Source organism: Oryctolagus cuniculus, chromosome 3 (assembly GCF_051225735.1).
Source record: "Oryctolagus cuniculus isolate XC-2025 breed Fujian yellow rabbit chromosome 3, ASM5122573v1, whole genome shotgun sequence".
Taxonomy (NCBI): domain Eukaryota; kingdom Metazoa; phylum Chordata; class Mammalia; order Lagomorpha; family Leporidae; genus Oryctolagus; species Oryctolagus cuniculus.
In genome coordinates, this window is record NC_142869.1 from 12,991,738 (window position 1) to 13,013,473 (window position 21,736).

General features: G+C 37.5%; 2 pseudogenes; both read left to right on the forward strand.

The window, feature by feature from the left end:
• The first annotated feature begins 1,087 nt into the window (after nt 1–1,087).
• Nucleotides 1,088–1,182, forward strand: LOC149127263 (U6 spliceosomal RNA; annotated as a pseudogene).
• Nucleotides 1,183–7,383: 6,201 nt separating this feature from the next.
• LOC100356874 (small ribosomal subunit protein eS1 pseudogene) lies at nt 7,384–8,182 on the forward strand (annotated as a pseudogene).
• The last annotated feature ends 13,554 nt before the right edge of the window (nt 8,183–21,736 follow it).

Sequence of the window (21,736 nt, forward strand, 5' to 3'; positions counted from 1 at the left end):
CAAAACCCAGCTAAACCCCATGCCCTATTTTGCAGTCACAGAATTCCCACAGTCGTAGTGCACAGGTCTCCCACAATCACAGGGAGCTGAGGATCCACTCAGCCCTGTTAGACTGTCCATGGAGAGAGCTGAGGTATTCTCAGAGCCTGCTGCCTGTGAGTATTCTGCCTTGGCATTTGAGGAGGGGCATGTCTCACAAGTAACTGGGCACCCTGCCTCCTGCCAACCTTCCAGGCCAGATTCAAAGTCAGTAGGGGCCACAGATTTGTCCCTAAGATAAAATCTACTTGCACGTACAGGATCCACAGCTACCTGCACTATCTTCATGAAGATGGTGCCTCCTCCCAGGTTGTCACTGGGAACCCTTGTTGGGGGAAGAGAAAGCATACAATGTGCTGTCTATTCACACAGTGAGGTGGGCACCCTGCCAGCCCCTACCCCAGGACTCCAGGCTGGACTCAAAATCAATATGGTTTGCAAGGTTCTTTATGAGATAGCATCAGCAGTAACAGTTTGCCACAGACTCCTTTCACTTTTCTCTAAGAAGCTGGCATCTTCTCCAAAGTGCCTGACTTGTCCCTCCAGAATATGGTGCTCTTTGAGAGTAGGGAAGGGGAAAGAAGCAAAACAACTTCCCTGCTCCAGCAGTTGCTCAGACCAATCAGATCCCCAGGCTGAAGGAAGATCAGTGGATGCCTATGGGATTCTCTCTCAGCTAAAGCTCCAATTGGCCAGGCACGCAGCAATTTCTTCCTACTTTGTCATGGTAAATGGTGGCTAGCAGGCAGAGTTGGGCTGTGCACATGGCTGGCTACAATGGTGTATCTCTTCTCTCCTCTTTTCCCATGGAGTTATATTTGTTTTTTCATTTGTTCGCTGAAAATTTCCATCTGTCAGCTTCCTGGAAATGTGGTCTTTACTTTGCTCTTTTTATTTCCCAGAGCAGTTGAAGTCCCTGTGGCTACACTGTATTCAGACATCTTGGAAGTCTTCTTCAAATATGTAGTTCTATAGTGTTTCCTCATATGACTCTAGAGTTACAGAATTCACACATTCACTGGAAGTTAATTATCATATTACTTCATGTTCACTCTGGCATTGTGGACACTAAAATTGGATTAATACAGAGAAGACTAGTGTGGCAGGGATGACAATCAAATTCATGAAGAATTCTGTATTTTTTAAAGAGATAAAGTCATTATGTAATGATTAAGAGATCAATTCAACAAGCAGATGTGACTACTGGAAATAGCCCAATGCTAGGGAAATCATTTTATAAATGAAAGTTATTGAATTTAAAGGGAGACAAAAGTTCCAATACAATAATACTAGATGGCTACAGCACCCTACTTTAATTAGTGTGTGGATGAACCAAACCAAAAAACTAACAAAGAAACAGCAGAGAAAAAGTATACTATAGACCAAATGGACCTAAAAGATATCTACAGAACATTACATCGTACAGCTGCAGAGTACAAATTCTTTTCATCCATGTATGAAACATTCTCTAGGGTCATGACATGATCCCTTATATTGGGGGAACCAAAAAACTCTGCTAAGAAACTATTAGAACTCATGAGAGAATGTGGCAAAGTTGCAGGATATAAAATCAACACCCCAAAATCAGTAACATTCTTACACATCAACAATGCTCTGGCTGAGAAAGAACTTACAAGATCAGTTTCATTTACAATAGTTACAAAAAAATGTAAATACTTAGGATAAATTTAACCATGAATGTGAAAGATCTCAAAATGAAAATTATTTTAAAAGGAAAGAAACTGAAGAAGACACAAAAAATGAAATAAAAAATGCCCATGTTCATGGATTGTAAGACATAACAACTTCAAAATGTCCACACTACCCAAAGCAATTTGCAGATTCAATGCTATTCCAATCTTAATTCCAAAGAAATTCTTCATAGAACTAAGAGAAATAATCCTGAAATTTATATGAAAATCATAAAACCCCAAATAGGCAAAGCAGTCTTAAGCAATAAAAACAAAGCTGTAGGCATCACATGAACAGATTTCAATACATACTACAGGCTGTTAAAAATCATAACAGCTGGGGCCAGCGCCGTGGCTCACTTGGTTAATCCTCCGCCTGCAGCGCTGGCATCCCATATGGGCTCCAGGTTCTAGTCCTGGTTGCTCCTCTTCCAGGCAAGCTCTCTGCTGTGGCCCAGGAGCGCAGTGGAGGATGGCCCAAGTGCTTGGGCCCCTGCTCCCACATGAGAGACCAGGAAGAGGCACCTGGCTCCTGGCTTCGGATTGGTGCAGTGCTGGCCGTGGCGACCATTTGGGGAGTAAACCAACGGAAGGAAGACCTTTCTCTCTGTCTCTCCCTCTCACTGTCTGTAACTCTACCTGTCAAATAAATAAATAAAATCTTTAAAAAAATCATAACAGCTGGTAGAGTCACAAAACCAGACATGTATACCAATGGAAAATAATTGAAACACCAGTTACTCAGTGAATCTATAAACAGATAATCTTTGATAAACAAGCTAAAATCATTCCCCGGAGAACGAACAGTTTCTTTAACAAATAATGTTGGGAAAATTGGATTTTTCACATGCAGAAGCTTCAAACAAGATCATTATCTACACTCTATACAAAAATCAACTAAAAAATGGATCTAGGATCTAAATTTAAGTCCTGAAACCATTAAAGTACTAGGCAAAGCCTTCTTAAGTAAAACCCCAAAAGTGTAATCAACAAAAATAGACAAATGAAATTGCATTAAACTAAGAGGTTTGTGCACAGCAAGTGAAACAATTAACAAAGTGAAGAGACAACCAACAGAATGGTAGAAGATATTTGCAAGCTATATATCTGATAAGGGATGAACATCCAGAATGTATAAGGAGCCCAAGAAATTCAACAACATGAAAACAAACTAATTAATAAACAGACAAGGAATATGAACAGGTATTTTTCAAAGGATGAAATACAATTGACCAATAGACATATGTATGGAATAATACTCAGCTGTAAAAAGAATAAAATCCTGACATTTGCAACAAAATGAATGGAATTACAGATCATGATACTATAAGCCAGACCCAGAAAGGCAAATATCACATGATTTATTTTATTTGTGAGAATGTTAACATATTGTTTGACTGAATCATGCCATGTACATAGAAGTATACCCTTCTGTCCCACGTTATTATGATTTTCATGAATCTGTTACTTTGTAATATTAATATCTCTGCTTTAAAGAAAAAATAGTATATATTCATATGCATATAATGTCTATATTTAAAGGATATACAACAAAATATTAAAAAAATTGTTAAATTTTAAATAAATATTTATAATAAATACTTATAATAAAAAGAATGTATTATTATTAATATCAGTATAATATCTTTAAAATTTTCCACAGAACAAAAAGTAACAAAGAAATATTTTCAAACATATGCTGTGAATGATAATATAATGTCAAAATTCATCAGCTACAAATAAAACTGTTTGTAAAGGGAAATTTTAAAGGTTTTAAAAAGTATTTATTTATCTTGAAAGTCAGAGATACAGAGAGAGAGGGAGGGACAGAGAAAGATATTCCATCTTCTGGTTTATTCCCCAGATTGCCACAACAGGCAATACTGGTCAGGCCAAAACCAGGAACCAGGAGCTTCCTGTGGGTCTCCTACATGGGTGGCAGGGGCCCAAACACTTGAGACCTCTTCCACTGATTTTCTTTGGCCATTTACCCGGTTCTGGATGGTAAGTGAGCAGCCAGACACAAACCAGCACCCATGTTGAATGCTGGTGTCACAGACAGTGGCTTTACCAGCCATACCACAACTCCAGCTCCAGAAAATTTTTAAGTTTTAAATACCAATATTTAAGAATACAAAGGTTTACAACAATTTTCTTTAAAATAGCTGAAGTTATTAAAAGAGTCAAATTAAAGCCTAAGCAAATAGAAAAGAGAAAAATATAAAAATGAGAGCAGAAATCATTTAAAATATTTGACAAATAGAAAATCAGTGAAGGTAAAATTTGTTCTTTGAAGATTAATTGAACTGATATTCCTAGCAAGACTGTGAATAAAGAGTATGTCAAGTCAATTCAACAGAACATTGAAAGAAATGAAAATGAGAAAATCACTTTAGACACTGTAAGCATTAAAAAAAAAATCAGTCTAGTATCAGTCAGTAGGAGCCAAGGGCACTCACTGGCTGAAGGTGAGCCTCTGCACTCCACCTGTGGAATGTGAGCAGTACATGGAAGGCTTAAAGGGGCAATGAGTGAAAACTTAGAGAATGTCCAACAGTGTTTAGTCTCCTTTTTCTCCACTCCTGTTCTCCATTTTCCATCTTCATCAGCTTCATCACAATATCTGGTAACAGCTTTAAGTTAATTTTTAGTCAAAGATCTAAGAAAAGTAGACCTGAAAGATGTTAAGTTGTAGTTTTATTGTGTTGAGCTGTAATTGATTCCTTTTCATTTTACAAATAAAACTCAACTTATTAATCTACTTCAGTAATGATTGACATTTGCACTGGTTTTGGTTTGGAGTTTGGCAGCAATGGCACAATGTCATTTGCATGTGTACCTTGGGACATGAGTGTGCTAATTCCTCTAGGGTGATATTTCTGGACCAGTATGCTTCCTAGATTCTACAGATTCCACACCACATTAATTAAGAAAAATCCTTATCATTTAGCTTTTCTTATGTATTTTCTTACAGGATGTATTTTGAATCTCATATGCTCATTAATAACTTTGTGTACCTTCTGTTTAGGTACTTGTAAAATTATAGTGTATTATTTTTGTCAGAATACTAGGAACAATTACCTGACAAAGAGTTGGGTAAGCATTCCTTTATCTGCCCCCTAATACTTTTAATTTTAGGATACACACGATGTGCTTCTGTCAGTATGTCATTACTATTGAGAAACTAAAAATTGTGTGATATATCACAAGAGACATAGGTTAAGGAGGAGAAACAGGTAAAGAGAAGTTATTCAGCTAACAGCTTCAGAAAAAAAAGAAACACTACTCAATATTTTTGTTGAAACTTTGAATTAATTCTTTTTTTAAGATTTATTTTATTTAGTTGACAGGCAGAGTTACAGAGAGAGAGACAGAGAGAGAGAGGTCTTCCATCCACTGGTTCACTCCCCAGATGGCAGCAACAGCCAGAGCTGCGCCGATCTACAGCCAGGAGCCAGGAGCTTCTTCTGGGTCTCCCACGCAGGTGCAGGGGCCTAAGGACTTAGGCCATCTTCCACTGCTATCCCAGGCCACAGCAGAGAACTGGATCAGAAGAGGAGCAGCCAGGACTAGAACCGGCACCCATATGGGATGCCGGTGCTTCAGGTCAGGGTGTCAACCCACTGTGCCACAGCGCTGACCCTGAAACTTTGAATTAATTTTCATCATAGTCCACCAGCACAGCCACTCAGCCCTGTGTCAGCAGGTTTGGCTTCTGTCAATTCCTCTAACCTTAGTCTAGAGGCTTTCTTCTGTGTGCGAACATCCGTGGTGTCTCTCAGTGCATCCAAATCTTTCCTTTACAATTTTCTTGACTTTGTTGATCTAAAATTGAGGTATAGGAATTAGACATTTTTAGAATGTACAACATTAGAACTTGTTGTTTTAATTCATATATACATTATAAAAATATTCTCATAATCAAGTTAATTAATATATCCATCACCTCACCTATTTATCATTTTTCTTTTTTTTCTTCCTTGTGATGACAAAACTTGAGATATGCTCTCTTAGAAAAATCCAAAGCATATAACACAGTATCATCACCATATTGTATATGCATTAGGCCCCAGAGCCCAGGCCATTGTATCTAATTCTCTGCCTGCTAATTTTGAGATGAAACTTCAATAGTTAAAACATGCAGTCTACATGTGGAAAGTATTAAAGTCAGTGTAGTCCATTCCTTTGATTAAACATGCACCTTTTTCAGTCTCCTTCTCCTTCAGTCCAACACACTCAGACTCAGAGTCTTACCACATGCCTCCTAAGGAGTGATTCTCATTTTAATCACATTTAGCAATATCATACTAATGTCCTGATATCATGAATATTTTTATTGTGTGTGATTGTGGGAGGATCCTTCTTAGAGAAATATGCAAAAATTTCTATCACTTACACAATCCATAATTTCATAAAATAATTAAAATCAGTCAGAAAGAAGATGAAAACAGATAAAGAAGATGTTAAAATCAGCTTTTATTTCATTTCACTTGGCTCTTCAAAAATTAGTCCCTCAATTTCACAGCCTCATGACAGAATTGTGCACTTCTTTGGTGGAGTATTGAAATGAGGTTGTGTTCTAGCACTTTCTAAGACAAATGACAGGTAACAGTGCATGAAGTTGCATGAGGGTGTAGTTTCCACCATGACAACACCCATGAAGGATCAGTTCCTGTGTACAATATCTGTGAGTTAATGCATCCACCTCCACTCTCGATAGAGAAAATTCAGTGGTCAGATAAATGCTGTGAGGAGGGAGCACAAGGAACATGAAACAAAATCCACTGGTTTGCTTGGAGACTTGAATGATTTCATTCACCTTTATGCTTCTCAGTTTTGAGGCTCCATCACAGACTATGAAAATGTACTAATGCACCTCTCCAAAACACAGTGGTAATGAGATCAGTCAACTAAAAACGACTCAAAGTCTTCACCCCACAATCAAATTGGCCAAAGTCCTTGGCAATTTGTTAGTATTTAATATGGATTTGGATGATGTTTCTCAAAGATCTTTTAGTCAGAACACTAGATTTGGACCTTTGAAGATATAATGAGTTTACTTCTAAATATAGGGAACTCAGTCCAGCTCTCTTTAAGGAAAGTCTAAAAGATTCTCCATTTTCGTGGTTATAATCATATTAATCTGTTCTCTGGAGAGTTGTTCTCCCCAATGATTCCTGATGAATCCATGTTTATTTGGGTAACAGTGAGTCATTGTATTTGGCTTATTTCCTTGGCTTTCTCTTCTAAGGTGGAATCATGCCGGGAAAAGCATGAAAATGTTTAGTTTTAATTGAGTCAAGTTTTGCTCAATTTGACCATCTCCAAAAGTAGAGAGAATTCCCTCATAATAGGGTTGTTGTTCTGATCAGATACATACTCAAGGGTTTTTTGTTGTTGTTGTTGTTCATTCTTATTATTTATTTGAAAGAGAGAAAGTGGGAGAAATATCTTCCATTGGTTCACTTCCTAAATAGCTGCGATGGCGGGAGCTAGGCCAGTCCAAGGCCAGGAGCTTCTTCCAGGTCTCCCATGTAGGTAGCAAGGACACAAGCACATGGGCCACTCTCTGCTGCTTTCCCTTGCCATTAGCAAGAAGTTGGATGAGAAGTTGGGCAACACTTCTGCCTTTTTTTGCTCTCTGAGCACCACCATGGTTGTTGAGAAGAACAAGTACTTTACAAAAGGTGACCAAAAGGAGCCAAGAAGAAAGTGGTGAACCCATTGTCTAAGAAAGATTGGTATGATGTGAAAGTACCTACTATGTTTAATATAAGAAATAATGGAGAAACACTAGTCACAAGGGCTCAAGGAACCAAAATTGCATCTGATCGTCTCAAGGGTCATGTTTTTGAGATGAATCTTGTTGATCTTCTGAATGATGAAGTTGCATTTAGAAAATTCAGACTGATTACTGAGGATGTTCAGGGCAAAAACTGCAAGACTAACTAACAAGGCATGGATCTTACTCAGGACAAAATGTGTTCCATGGTAAAAAAAAAAAAATGGCAGACCATGATTGAGGCTCCTATTGATGTCAAAACTACTGATAGTTATTTGCTTTGTCTGTTCTGTATTGGTATTATCAAAAAATGCAACAATCAGATATATGCGACTTCCTATGCTAAGCACCAACAAGTCTGCCAAATCTAGAAGAAGATGATGGAAATCATGACATGGGAAGCACAAACAAATGACTTGAAAGAAATAGTCAATAAATGGATCCCAGACAGCATTGGAAAAGACATAGAGAAGGTTTATCAATCTGCTTATCCTTTCAATGATGTCCTCGTTAGAAAACTAAAGCTGCTGATGAAGCCCAAGTTTGAATTGGGAAAACTCATGAAGCTTCATGGAGAAGGTATTAGTTCTGGAAAATCACTGGGGATGAGACAGCTGCTAAAATCAAATGAGCTTATGGATATGAACCTCCAGTCCAAGAATTTATTTAAAATTTAAATTTTAATCGTGACAAATAAAAAAGTCCTATTTATGAAAAAAAAAAAAAAAAGAAGTGGAGCAGCTGGGCCTTGAACTGGCACCCATATGATATGCTGGCTTCTTAGGTGATGCCTTTACCCACTATGCCACAATTCCAGCCCCATATTCGAGTTTTTAGTATAGACATTATTTCATCTTAACAATTTATCTAACATTTATTGAGATTTCACAGTATACTAAGTCCTGTTTGCATGCTATCCTATCCAAATCCTCCAACTTTGTGGAATAGTTTCTTATATGATCTCTGTTTTCAGATAAAGGAACTCTGGCAAATAGTTACCGATGCAAAGGCTAAAGGAAGACCATTGGTAGTCTGATAACAGAGCTAATGCTCTAGCTCATCATTGGAATATGCAGTCCAGAGAAATCAGTTGGTAGGGAAATACATATCAGTTTAGAGAGAGCAGGAGGTCTGAACAGACAGACGAAGCCAGTATTATAAAGGAAGAAGAGGAAGATGTGCCTGGAAAAAGTGACATACCATCACATGGCAAGAATGCCACCAGTGATCATCATTAGTGTAACAGAGGTAAAGATGACATAACAATTAGTTGACTCTGAGAATACAGGTATTAAGCCACAGTTGATGAAATAGGCATAACTTTAAAGTAAAATAATAAAAACTGAACATTGAATAGAAACTGAGCCCAAGGGAAATGGGTAAACAACAGAATCTAATCAAGGAAGAGAATGAAATTCAGGATTTTCCAGAGGGATAACAAGAATAGGTCACAAGAATTAGACTTGTAAATTGGCATGATTACTTTTTGACATGTATACTGCTGTTTACAAAGACACTGGCCTTTAAGCATGATGTCTCCATTACAGTCAGAAGCTTAAATTCTCAAAGATGCCTTCCAGGTTTGAGGATAAGAGTCATCTCTGGCCTGTAGTTAACCATCAATCTAACTTGTAAATGGCAGGGAGAAAATATCTTCAACCCGGTATTTGTATGTTAGGGCTGCCATAATAAAATACTACCAAGCAGGTGGCATGACAACAGACATTTATTTTCTTGTGGTTCTGGAATGTAGATGTAGAAGATGAGGTTATTGGCAGGGTAGGTTCCTTCTGTGGTCTGTAGATGGCCTTCTACTTTTTGTGTCTTCATATGGTCTTAACCTCTGCGTTTGTCATTTCAATCTTCTCATATGAGGACACTATTCACTTGATTAGAGCCCACACTAATGCATCATTTTTATTTAATTATAGTTAATTACCTCTTTAAAGAGCTCTCTCTTCAAATTTAGTGACATTTGGAGGTGCTGGGGTTAGGACAATCACATATGAATTCTTGAAGGACACAATTCACTCCATAACAACGTGAGATGCAAGCTTGTCAGTAAGTAGATAAGAGAGGTAGCTTTTGTATTGTTATTTCATAAACCCCAGAGATTGTCATAGTTTGGGTTATATGAATAACATTAACCATATAACCATCTCTTCTATGGCTAAGGATTTGTAGTCCCAAATTATTTATCAACAATACTTATTTATATCACACATCTTCTATCAAGATGGTTCACCCAAGAATGAAGACCAACTACTTCTGAAGTTACTCACTATTGAAAAGCCACTGTTACGGGATGCATAGATAAATAGAGCAGAGCATGCAAGTTTTAGCCAACACAGAATTTCACTCTCTGCTTTCTTATCCTTATATAGTTCTCTCTGGAAGCAAGGGAGCAAGGGCAAGTAAAGTAATTTAATTGAGAATTTATTTGTGTTGTTGTCCCTGAGGATGAAGACAGTCCTCTTAGGTTGGATATGGGTGATAACATCACTTTGTACTCTGCTTGGTAGAACTTAACTCATTTCCATTTTGAAACAAGTATTATCCACCATCCATAAAATATTTCCTCAAAAGAGAGAACAAACCTCCAGTGTTTGGGCTAGGGACATAAGGTGTCTCTAAACAAGTTTTTGAAAAATTTGCTACATTTTAGATTTTATCAATTCAAGTAAAACTTACCAGGCATTCTCATCAGCTTATGTTTAAGCCCATGTGTATCTCAATGGAAATCCAATCCATATGTTTCTGATTCATTTACCCTTAGCTCATCAAAATATTGTTTTGCAAGAGCTATTTGAAGTCCAAAAAAGCTTTGAAAGCTTTTTTTCTTAGAAACAGGAAATCGGTTTTTGCCAAGTGTAAACAAACACATTCCCCTACTCCCTGTGCTCATATTTTAATTGGAAATTTAGAAGACAGAAGGTTAGAGAGCTCTCTAAACCTGTCCAAAAGCAGATTCATTCTCTATACAGCATGGCAATGAAGTGTGTTCCTAATTTCTTTATCTTCATTTTTTCAGTATAATTTTGTAAATTTCCCCTTTAATCTAAATTTTATATTAAGATTTTAAAAATTTACCTTAATTTTCATTGCATTCTTTATCTCAATAGTATACTTAAAAATAATTTCTGTTAGAAGAATATTGTGCAAAAGCATTTGCCTGATAGAGTTGCCAATAAAATGGTACCCATTTAGATCTTTGCATAAATTTCTGAATCAGATCTGAAAAAAAAAAAATTTTGCTTTGTATATTTGGGTTAGGAATATGACCACATTAATGCCAGAGTTAATTGTATCACTGTTTTTCTTCAGATTCTCTCAAAATTCAGTCAAAGCATGATATCAAGAATATTAGGTGACTCATGGGGTCTAGGAAGTTGAACTCAAATAAAAAGTGCCAAGAATATCAGCCAACCATAGAAATTCCAAATTGTGAACATGTCATTCAAATTCAATTTTTTGGCATGTAGTCACACCATCAGAAACACTGAATTTCATCAGTAGTAATTTTGAGCAATACTTTCTGTCTATCACAAGAATATAAGGTAAATATAAAAGGAGGTCAATATGAATATGGGAGTACTAGGGATCGGTCAATGGGGCGGTGATCCAAACCAAGTGATGATTATGTAGTTGAGTTAACCCAGAACATCCAGGAGTAGAGAGTACCACAGTACCAGAGGTCAAGTGCAGACAGTGGTTCTGAAAAATAACAAGGTTTAAAACCAAACATGGAGTGAAGAATATGATGCAAAAAGTAAGCAATTGCATAAGAGCAGAGTGGAATATGAAAAAGAAAAATCAGAGGATGAAATGGGGAAACAGAATTTAAGACTTTGGATTGAAGGATCTGGGATGAAAAAGAGGACCCATTCTTTACTGATGGGGGCCACATGGCGTTTGGATTACTCTGGTTTAAATCTGCACAGTGTGGGTGCTTAGAGTGTCCTTTCATGCAAGCCAAAGAGTCCCTTCTCTACCCATGACATAAGAATCACCTATGATGGCAGAGGACAAATGTACATGGAGGGAAGTTGCGGTATTGTACACCCAGGCTTTAGCTCAAATCAAAACCCACTAATGACACATTTTAAGGACGTTTTACTGATTAAATAGAAACATACTAGGAAATGGAAACCCAATGCCATTCACAAAATTCAAATTTTACATGTTATTAACCTGATATCTGTGCATCTGAAAAATAGCTGATGATATAACTTAGACCTATTACCTCTTGAGATTTCTACAAAGATGTATACCTCGGAAAAGATGCTGAGGGTGAACACCAATAGAATTGTTTTTAGTAGAGACTAATAAGATGAAATCTGTGACCCCCTTTGCCGAAGTATTTGAAGAAAACAATGGTTTGTAAAATAATGACACATCAAGTAAGCATGGCCCCATGACTGAGTGCAGGCTGTCGTCAGATGTTTATAGCAAGTCAGGTCATTTACTAACTTGAAGTATTGAAAGGCGCTTAGAGGGTCAACAGTGTGGCGTAGAAGGTTAATCCTCTGCCTGTGATGCTGGCATCCCATATGGGTGCTGGTTCTAATCTGAGCTGCTCCTCTTCTGATCTAGCTCTCTGCTATGGCCTGGGAAAGTAATAGAAGATGTTCCAAGCACTTGGGGCCCTGCACCCACATGGGAAACCCGGAAGAAGCTCCTGGCTCCTGACTTCGGATCAGCGCAGCTCCAGCCATAGCAGCCGTTTGGGGAGTGAACCAGCAGATGGAAGATCTTTCTCTCTTTCTCTCCCTCTCACTGTTTATAACTTTACTTGTCAAATAAATAAACAAAATCTTTTTTTTTTAAAGGGAGCTTAGAAGTCATGACACTCGCATTGGTGTAGTGCCTGATTTCCCACTACATTATCTAGATTCTGCTTCCATGCTTTGAGACCGTAAATTACTGATGTAGTTTCTCTTGATGTAGGCCACTTGGTTTTAGAGAACCAAATTGTTAGAAAGTTCTTCCTTGTTTTGACCCTATTATATCTTCTTACAGCTATCTTGCTTCGATCCTGGCTCTGCTTTGGGATCATCCACAACAAGTCTCAAAAAAATATAATAATAATAATAAGTTATGGCTTTTTTCCCTGTTTTTCTTTTTTTGTTTCTTTACTTACATTTCCCATTTCAAACATTTGTAAACATTGTTTTAAACCTCTTTCAGATCACCAGTTCTTTCAGTATATTTTCGTGCTTTCTAATTGCTTATAACCTCTTTCTCACTGGCCATTCTCTAATGTAGCCTGCCCAACTCTTCTTGGTGCTCCCCAAATTCATATGATTTCCAAGAATTTCTCTCACATCAGGGAGAGATCATTTTAGACTGAGCCAGTTTTTCTTCTGATCTCATAATCCAAATTCTTTGTAACAGGATTCCAGGTCTGATTCAATCTCTTCTGGTTTCTAAGAAGCAGCAATATGTCAAGTTTTCACCACCACAGTTTGCTTGCCCTATCTGCTTCATATGACTTCCTTTTAGAGTTCTGTATTTCATGTTCCACAGTTGGCAATGTAAGGGAAAAACCCAGTAATAGTTAATTTTAAGTGTCAAGTAGATAAATATCTAGTGAAGGAGTAAAACACTCATTGTATGTGTGTGTGTGTCTGTGAGATTATTTTCAGAGGAGATTGGCATGTGAGTTAGTACATTGAATTGGGAAGAGGGCGGCGCTGCAGCTCAATAGGCTAATCCTCCGCCTGTGGTGCCAGCACATCAGGTTCTAGTCCCGGTCGGGGCACCGGATTCTGTCCCGGTTGCTCCTCTTCCAGGCCAGCTCTCTGGTATGGCCCGGGAGTGCAGTGGAGGATGGCCCAGGTGCTTGGGCCCTGTACCCGCACGGGAGACCAGGAGAAGCACCTGGCTCCTGGCTTTGGATCAGCACGGTGCGCCGGCTGCAGTGTGCACGCCGCAACGGCCATTGGAGGGTGAACCAACCAACGGAAAAGGAAGACCTTTCTCTCTCTCTCTCTCTCTCTCTCTCACCATCCACTCTGCCTGTCAAAAAAAAAAAAAAAATTGGGAAGATACACCCTCAAGGTGAAGAGGCCCAATTCAATTGTTTGGTGGGAGAAGTAAGCATTTGGTTTTCAAAGTACGAGGTTCAGCTATGAGTAGACAACTAGTTATCATAACAGCTAGGTTACATGCACCTGGGAGACTTTAGGCAAACAAGATGTTAGTGGTCAAAACAGCTGAAGTAAACACCATGAAGTTTGTAATTCTATAGTACCCAGGCAATGAGGGACTTGGGAGGGACCTGCGTACTAGGAAATTTACAGCTTGCTGTAAACTATCCTGAGTGTGCTCACTCCCCAGGGACCCAGTCTTGCAAGATCATTAATAAAGTATCATTTTCACTGCACTTCTTGAGTCTGAATTCATCCTATAAGTAGATAGGTAAGGCTATTTCTCACTTCCATGTGTCTAGAGAGAACACAAAGGCAAAAGGAAGAGGAATTCTCTTTCATCTGGAACTAGGACACTCTTCCTATCATGCACTTAGATATTGAACTGAGGGCTCTCTGGTCTTAAATTCCAGGACTTCCACCAGTGGCCCTATGGGTACTCAGGCCTTCAGCCTTGAATTGAGGGTTGCACAACTGATTTCCCTGTGTCTGAAGCTATTGGCATCCCAGAATCTCCAAGTTTGTAGATAGCCAGCCATGGAACTTCTCAGACTCCATAACCACACGAGCCAATTTTCACATAGAATCCTCGCTCACGTATCTCTCCATATTTATACATAGTCTATTGGTTCTTTTTCTCTGGAAACCCCCTATCTAATACAGACCCCTGGAGGAAACTTTAAAAGGTGCTTTTGATATGCTCATTAATGCTTAAATTAACATGTCCCCTTGATATCAAAAACAAAAGTTGGCTGTTAAGTGCATTATGTAGTGGCCTTAAATTGAACCCATGAATGGTGATGCAATAGCAATATCTTAAATTACAGCATATCTAGCTATGTTCCTTCTCTGAGCAGTGTATTTTCAACAAGCTGTGAATTGGTCAGAATGATTTCTAATTATCACCTTGTCAAATTAATCTTATCTGACTCTTGTTACCTTAGTTTTATACCAAAATGGCAGACTGAAGTGTTATGCAATAACATATTCAAGGCAGAGTTTTATTTGCCTATTAGCTCTTCTCATATTCTGATAAATGTTATCTATGAATGCTCACAAATAATTTTCCAACTGATTGTAATGTTTATTTCCCTCTCCTCTCCTCTCCTCTCCTCTCCTCTCCTTCTCTCCTCTCCTGTCCTCAGAGAAGCTCAGAGAACACTCCATGGAAGCCTGATAATATGCCAAACTAAGAAATCAATTACTGTTGAAGGAAGGAAATATACACAGCTTTAATTTTATTCTGTGAATTATAACCAAAGCTTCATATCTCTTCATTCCATCTATATATGCTTTTGTCAACTTACTGAATATCTCTTGCACACCAATAGTTAGACTTGTCATGAGGATTTTTCCTTGGATAGTGTCATGTTTCTTGTAACAATGCCTACATCATCATTTGCTCCAAGGACTATTGGCGCAAATGACCTTTACAGTAACTTAGGGTTGAGCTAACAGCAAATTCTGCTTTCAGTAAAATTTACAATTTATGATTGAAGACTTCTATGAAACATACTTCTATTTTAAAATCAAGTATCTTTTCTTAAAAGAATTCTTGAAACAGATTAATAGTGACTTCATAACACCCATGATGGGGGCCAAAATAAAGACAAATGTCTTACTTGGATAAAATCTGAGTTGATCTCAAAAAATTATACAGAGTACCAAGACTCAATCTGGAAAACATTTGTGAATACTCAGTTTATATTTAAGTAAAGTGACCTTATTGATATCTTCCATGTCTACTTCTCTCCCTCCTTTTCTCCCTCTGTGTTTCTACTTGGTTTTCTCTACCTCTCTCCAAGAATCCAACAGACCATGAAGGCATGGAGTAAAATATTAAAATATTAAAGAGAGAGAATGGAGAGAACAGAGAGAGGACGAGAGAGAAAGGGAGCTAAAGGGAGAAAAATTTCAACTGTTTTCAAATATTCAGTTTTGACATCTGACCTTAAAATTCCTGCTTAAAACTGAAAATCTGTGTTCCTTATAGAGCAAAAGGTGGGGTAGTTTCTTTTATTTAAATTAGCAATCTGTATTCTGCTAAATCTCTTGGATTTTCAAGTTACTGGGAAAGTAACTGTTTGAGATTATTTTTATTTGCTTCTCAAAATGTGTTATATTGGTATTGCATTTTCTATAACTCTTTAAAATACAGTAAGGTCACTAGAACTCAAAATTACATTCGTTCTATAGAAATTGCCCTAATTTCACTAACTGTTATAATATCCTTCATATCTGCCAGTATGAAAAGACAGAAGTGGGGAGAAACTGGTTTTCTTTAAAAAAGATTTGGAAGGGAAAGAAAATCAAAAAGATTGAGGACTTGTTGAAAGATGATAGATTGAAAACATATATTTAGGGGCTGGCGCTGTGGCGCAGTGAGTTAATGCCCTGGCCTGAAGCCCTGGCATCCCATATGGGTGCCAGTTCGAGACTCGGCTGCTCCACTTCCCATCCAGCTCTCTGCTATGTCTTGGGAAAGAGTGGAAGAAGGCCCAAGTCCTTAGGCCCCTGCACCTACATAGGAGACTTGGAGGAAGTTCCTGGCTCCTGGCTTCAGCTGTTGTGGCCAACTGGGGAGTGAACCAGTGGATGGAAGACTTCTCTCTCTCTCTCTCTCTCTCTTTCTCTTTCTCTCTCTCTCTCTCTCTTTCTCTTTCTCTCTCTCTACCTCTCCTCTCTCTGTAACTCCAAATTTCAAATAAATAAATCTTAAAATAAGATGAACTCCCTCCCCAAACCTCCTAAAATGGTATCAAAGATACATTAACAGTAAAAGGTTGGGCAAGCACTGTGGCGTAGTGGGTAAAGCTGTCACCTGCAGTGCCAGAATCTGATATAAGTGCCGGTTCAAATCCCAGCGGCTTCTCTTCTGATCCAGTTCTCTGTCAAGGACTGGAAAAGCAGTGGAAGATGGTCCAAGTTCTTGGGCCCCTGGACCCATGTGGGAGACCCAGAAGAAGTTACTGCCTTAGGCTTAGGATCCTAGTTAGGATCCACCCAGCTTTTGCCATGGAGGCCATTTGGGCAGTGAACCAGAGGATAGAAGACCTTTCTCACTGCCTCTCCCTCTCTCTGTAACTCTACTTCTAAAATAAACAAAATAAATGAATCTTAAAAAAAAAAAAAAAAAACTAGAAGAGGCAGTAACCTACAAGCACAAAGGGAAGGGAGAAAAGCCATTGGACAAGTTATCAGCACACTCACAAGCAGAGGGAAGGTCAGGGAAAAAGAATCCTAAATCTTCCTGAAGGAGAGGCTCTCAGGAGTGTTGAAGGACCAAGTGACTCTAGAAATAAGAAGGAAGGTGTGATTAAAAATGATTGGGTCAGGGCCAGTGCTGTGGTATAGTAGGTTAAGTCTCTGCCTACAGTGCTAGCAACCCATATGGGTGCTGGTTCCAGTCCCAGCTGCTCTACTCCTGATCCAGCTTTCTGCTAATGGCCTGGGGAAGCAGTGGAAGATGGCTCAAGTGCTCGGGCCCCTGCATCCATGTGGGATACCCCAAAGAAGCTCCTGGCTCCTGGCTTCAGATTGGCCCAGTTCCAGCCATTGCAGCCATTTGGGGAGTAAACCAGCAGATGGAAAATCTCTCAGACTTTGTCTCTTCTTCTCTCTCTGTAACTCTGCCTTTCAAATAAAATAAATTAAAAAACTGATTGGGTCAAATTCTGTTAGGAGGGAGCATCCTGGATTGTTTCTGGATCCCTTTCCTATCTCTGAGTGATGTATAATGCCTATCACTTACTGTTGAAACCGTTCTGGACAAGATTCTCAACTTTCAGATTTATGTGATTTGATTGGGCTCCCCTGGATAAACCTTATCTTAATCACACCCTCAAAGTTCCTTTTGCCATACAAAGTAATGCACTCTTATGTTCTGCAGATTAGAAAGGGGCATTTTGGAGGGCTGTTATTCTGTCTACAGTGAAGACATAAGAAAGGTATTACTTTAGAATGGTGTTGCTTATTCCTGAAAAAGAAGCAAACTTTCCTAAAATGAGCCCTAGGGAGAGGGGGCAAATTGTAGAAATATTTTGATAGTAGTCTAGACTTCATTGGGCGATTGGCTGGATATGGAGAGCATAAGAGGCAGAACATTCAAATATAATCCACATATTTCTATTGGGCCACTGAATGGTAGAATTATCCTGTAGAATCAGAATCATATAGACCAATATAACAAAATAACATGCCAGAAATAAACACAATAAATTAATGCACACATTGACAACCAATGAATCTTTGACAAATGAGCTGAAATCAATCCCTAGAGAAAAGACAGTCTCAACAAATGGTGCTGGGGAAATTGGATCATCACATGCTGAAGTATGAAACAAAACCCTTACCTTACGTCTTATACAAAAATGAATTCAAAATGGATGAAAGGCCTAAATCTATGACCTGATACCATACAATTACTAGTGGAAAACAATAGGGAAATTCTGTAGACATTGGCATAAGCAACGGCTTCTTGGAAAAGACCCCAGAAGTATAGGCAATCAAAGACAAAATAGACAAATGAAATTACATCAAGCTAAGACACTTCTACACTGAAAAGGAAACACTCAACAAAATGAAGAGGCAACTGACAGCATGGGAGAAAATATTTCCAAATCTGCAACTGATAAAGGATAAATATCCAGGATCTACAAAGAGCTCAAGGAATTCAACAATAACAAAACAAGCAATCAAGTTAACAAATGGGCGAAGGATTTGAACAAGCATTTCTCAAAAGAGGAAATTCAAATGGCAAACAGATACATGAAAAATTCTTAAGATCCTAGCCATCAGGGAAATGCAAATGTAGAATATATACACTATGGAATATTACTCAGTTATAAAAAAGGATGAAATTCTGTCTTTTGCAGCAAAATGGATGCAACTGGAAACCAGTATGCTTAGTGAAATAAGCCAGTCTCAAAAAGACAAATATCATATGTTTTCTGTGATATGTGGCAGTAAATATAGAATACCAAAAAATGTATAGGAATTAAATGGCTATTTTGGCCTATGATTTTCATTTTCAGCCTTGGTTTATATTTCTGTGGAACTGTGGTCCTCCTACTTTTTATTTGTTGAATGTTATGATTAGTGGCAAATTAAGTCTGTGAACATAGAGCAGATTTAAATTATGTCTTTGTAAAACTTATGAAGTGAGGGGAAAGATGCAGGAAGATTAAGAAGCAGGGGAATAAGGAAAATGTGGTTTTCTTCTTGGAACTGTATGTATGGAATGCATAAAATCTGTCCTCTTATATTAATAAAAATGTAAAAACAAAAATGATTCATAATCATGGGGAACATAACATATTTTGAGAAAGCTGAATATAGTTCAGAACTTGAATTAGTTCAGGAGCCAGGAAGATTTTTATGTGGAATACTTTAGGTGGAATTCCTCTCTCTCTCTCTCTCTCTCTCTCTCTCTCTCTCGTATGCTCTCACTCTCACCTGTTTTATTTTTGTTAAAGTTGAATTCCCCTACATTCTACCCTCATACTTATAATACACATTGAAATGCATTTGTGCTAAAGACATAAAAAGTTGTGTGAATTGTATGAGGGATTTATAAGACTTCAAATCTGTAGAGAAGGAGACAGAGTGTCAAATTTTGATCTACTGGCTTTCATGGTTTTCTTTATTTCTTTCAAATTTTTAATTTATCTGCTATAAGTATATGTCATATTACAGCACATGTACCTACTTACCTCTTCTATTTTTTTAAAAAAATTTCATTTATTTGAAAGTTATAGAGAGAGGGAGAGCTAGTCGTCCATTTTCTGATTCATTCCCCAAATGACTGCAATGGCTGGGACTGTAGCAGGCCAAAGGCAGGAGCCAGGAACTCCATCCAGGATTCCCACATGGATGGTAGGGGCCCATGTACTTGGGGTATCATCCCCTGCTTTCCTACTTGCATTAGGAGGGAAGTAGATCAAAAGTGGAGTAAGAGGGACTCAAACCTGCCCATATGGAATGCTTGAGTTGCAGATGATGGCTTAACTCACTATGCCACACTTATCGGGGGCCAAAAATGTGCTAAGAGTTCTGCTGACTGCTTCACTGAACTGGATCTATGACTTTATCAAGGCTCCTGATACCTGTTTTGGAGGAAACGTGATACAAAATGTCTCTTCCAGTGACTTACATACAGGAAGCAGTATGAATATAGATGTTAACGAGGCATTGCAATCTGCAACTAGTAGTAACTGTTTATAATTACCGTGGATCCTAATGAAATTTATACTAAAAGAAATACTATAAAATTGTCAAGGAGCATATTTTGAAATATTTGAAACAATTATTTCTTTCCCAAATTCTGAGCAACATTATTTCTAAAGATATCTCAAAGTAGTAGCCTTGCTCCAATAGTAAGTTTATTTGTGATTTCTTATTTTAGTAATTAAACTATTTTTTAAACTTTTATTTAATGAATATAAATTTCCAAAGTACAGAATATTGATTACAATGGCTTCCCCCCCATAACGTCCCTCCAACCCGCAACCTAGCAGACATAAAATGTGTAAGATTTTGTCAAAAGCCTGATCCTATCTAAAATGTTAATTTTTTTTTTGAAATAAAACCCTGCTTAACTGACACTTCTTTATGCAGTTACATTAATTCCCTAGAAAAAGTAACAATTCTGGTATTAGAATTTAGAAAGTGGATAGGTAATGGTGAAGTGCCTCAGAAAATTTAGCCACTGATGACACCTGAGCAATTGCCTTGATACAGGTCTAAATGATCATGTGCTTATTTGTATATGTATAAGTTTTTCTCCTTTTCAATTTTATTTTAAAATGTTCCAAGTAATATGGGAAAGTGTAAAAATTCAGTGAGCACACATAGATTTAACACTTGCTTACTTTTGTCATAATTTTCATATGTAACTATTATAAAGATATTCAACATACTACATGTTTATATTGGATGCATTCTTTAATTTGTTATTGCATTGAAATGTCCTCCTGGAGTTTTTGATAACTGTTTTCTCAGTCACTTATCAACTTGTGCTTGGTTTCATACCATGCCAGCAACATGGCTCAAAGTCATAAAGTCTTCTTATTTTTGCCTTAAGAGCTTCTCCTCAAATTGAAAGTCACTCAAAATAGATGAATGTCTGAATATTACAATGTAGATCCTCTTCTACAACAGGTTTGCTAACTTCCATGGGAAGAACTAGCTTTATTTCCTTATAACCAGTATATCATAGTTTGCGGAGGTAGAAGGACATGAAATTTGTTGTAATTCCTGCAGAACCACACCTATTCTAAGTTTTGGGTGTTTGTTTACCACTTTCACCATGATGCTAGTTATTTAAAGGACAATGGTGGAGTATTTTATATACCCTGAGTATCCTACGCGTACCAGAATTCTAATGAGAGCTATATAAAATGAAGATTCAGTAAATATGTTTTGTACTTAAATAATTGAATGTGTGCATAAATAATAAGTAAAAGGAACATTATCAGAAATGATATGTTTATTTTTTGAAAGAGAAACAGTAGATAGGAGACATTTTAAAGAAATTTAATGAATTTATTTTAGTCATTCAAATTAATTTTATTCATACAGTGCTTTAATATTTACAAAGAATTTTTTCTTCACATATTGTACTATTTGGTATTCCCCTAAATGATAAAGTAGTTTGGTAAGATAATGTTTTCCCCAATTTTATTAATATAAAGAGAACAGGTTTCATGAATTTCACAGATACAATTCCTAGAAGTTAACCATACTTCCCTCACTCCTTACCTCAATCTTCACTGCTTTCTTCCTTTAATTATTCCTTTAATTTTTATAATAACATAATTTATATTATTTATAATCTTGGGATTAATGTACCTCTAGCCATAAAGTTGAACAAGGAAAAAGTAGAAAAACTGCTATTTCACAAGGGTATATACAAAGGCTAAAATCAATTCATAAGGTCAGTTTCATTATTATACATTTTTATATTCTATATTATCAATATTATCAACTGCATATCAAAGAAACACATGATATTTGTGTTTTGGGGATTGATTTATTTCACTAAGCATAATGGTCTCCATTTGTATCCATTTTGTTGC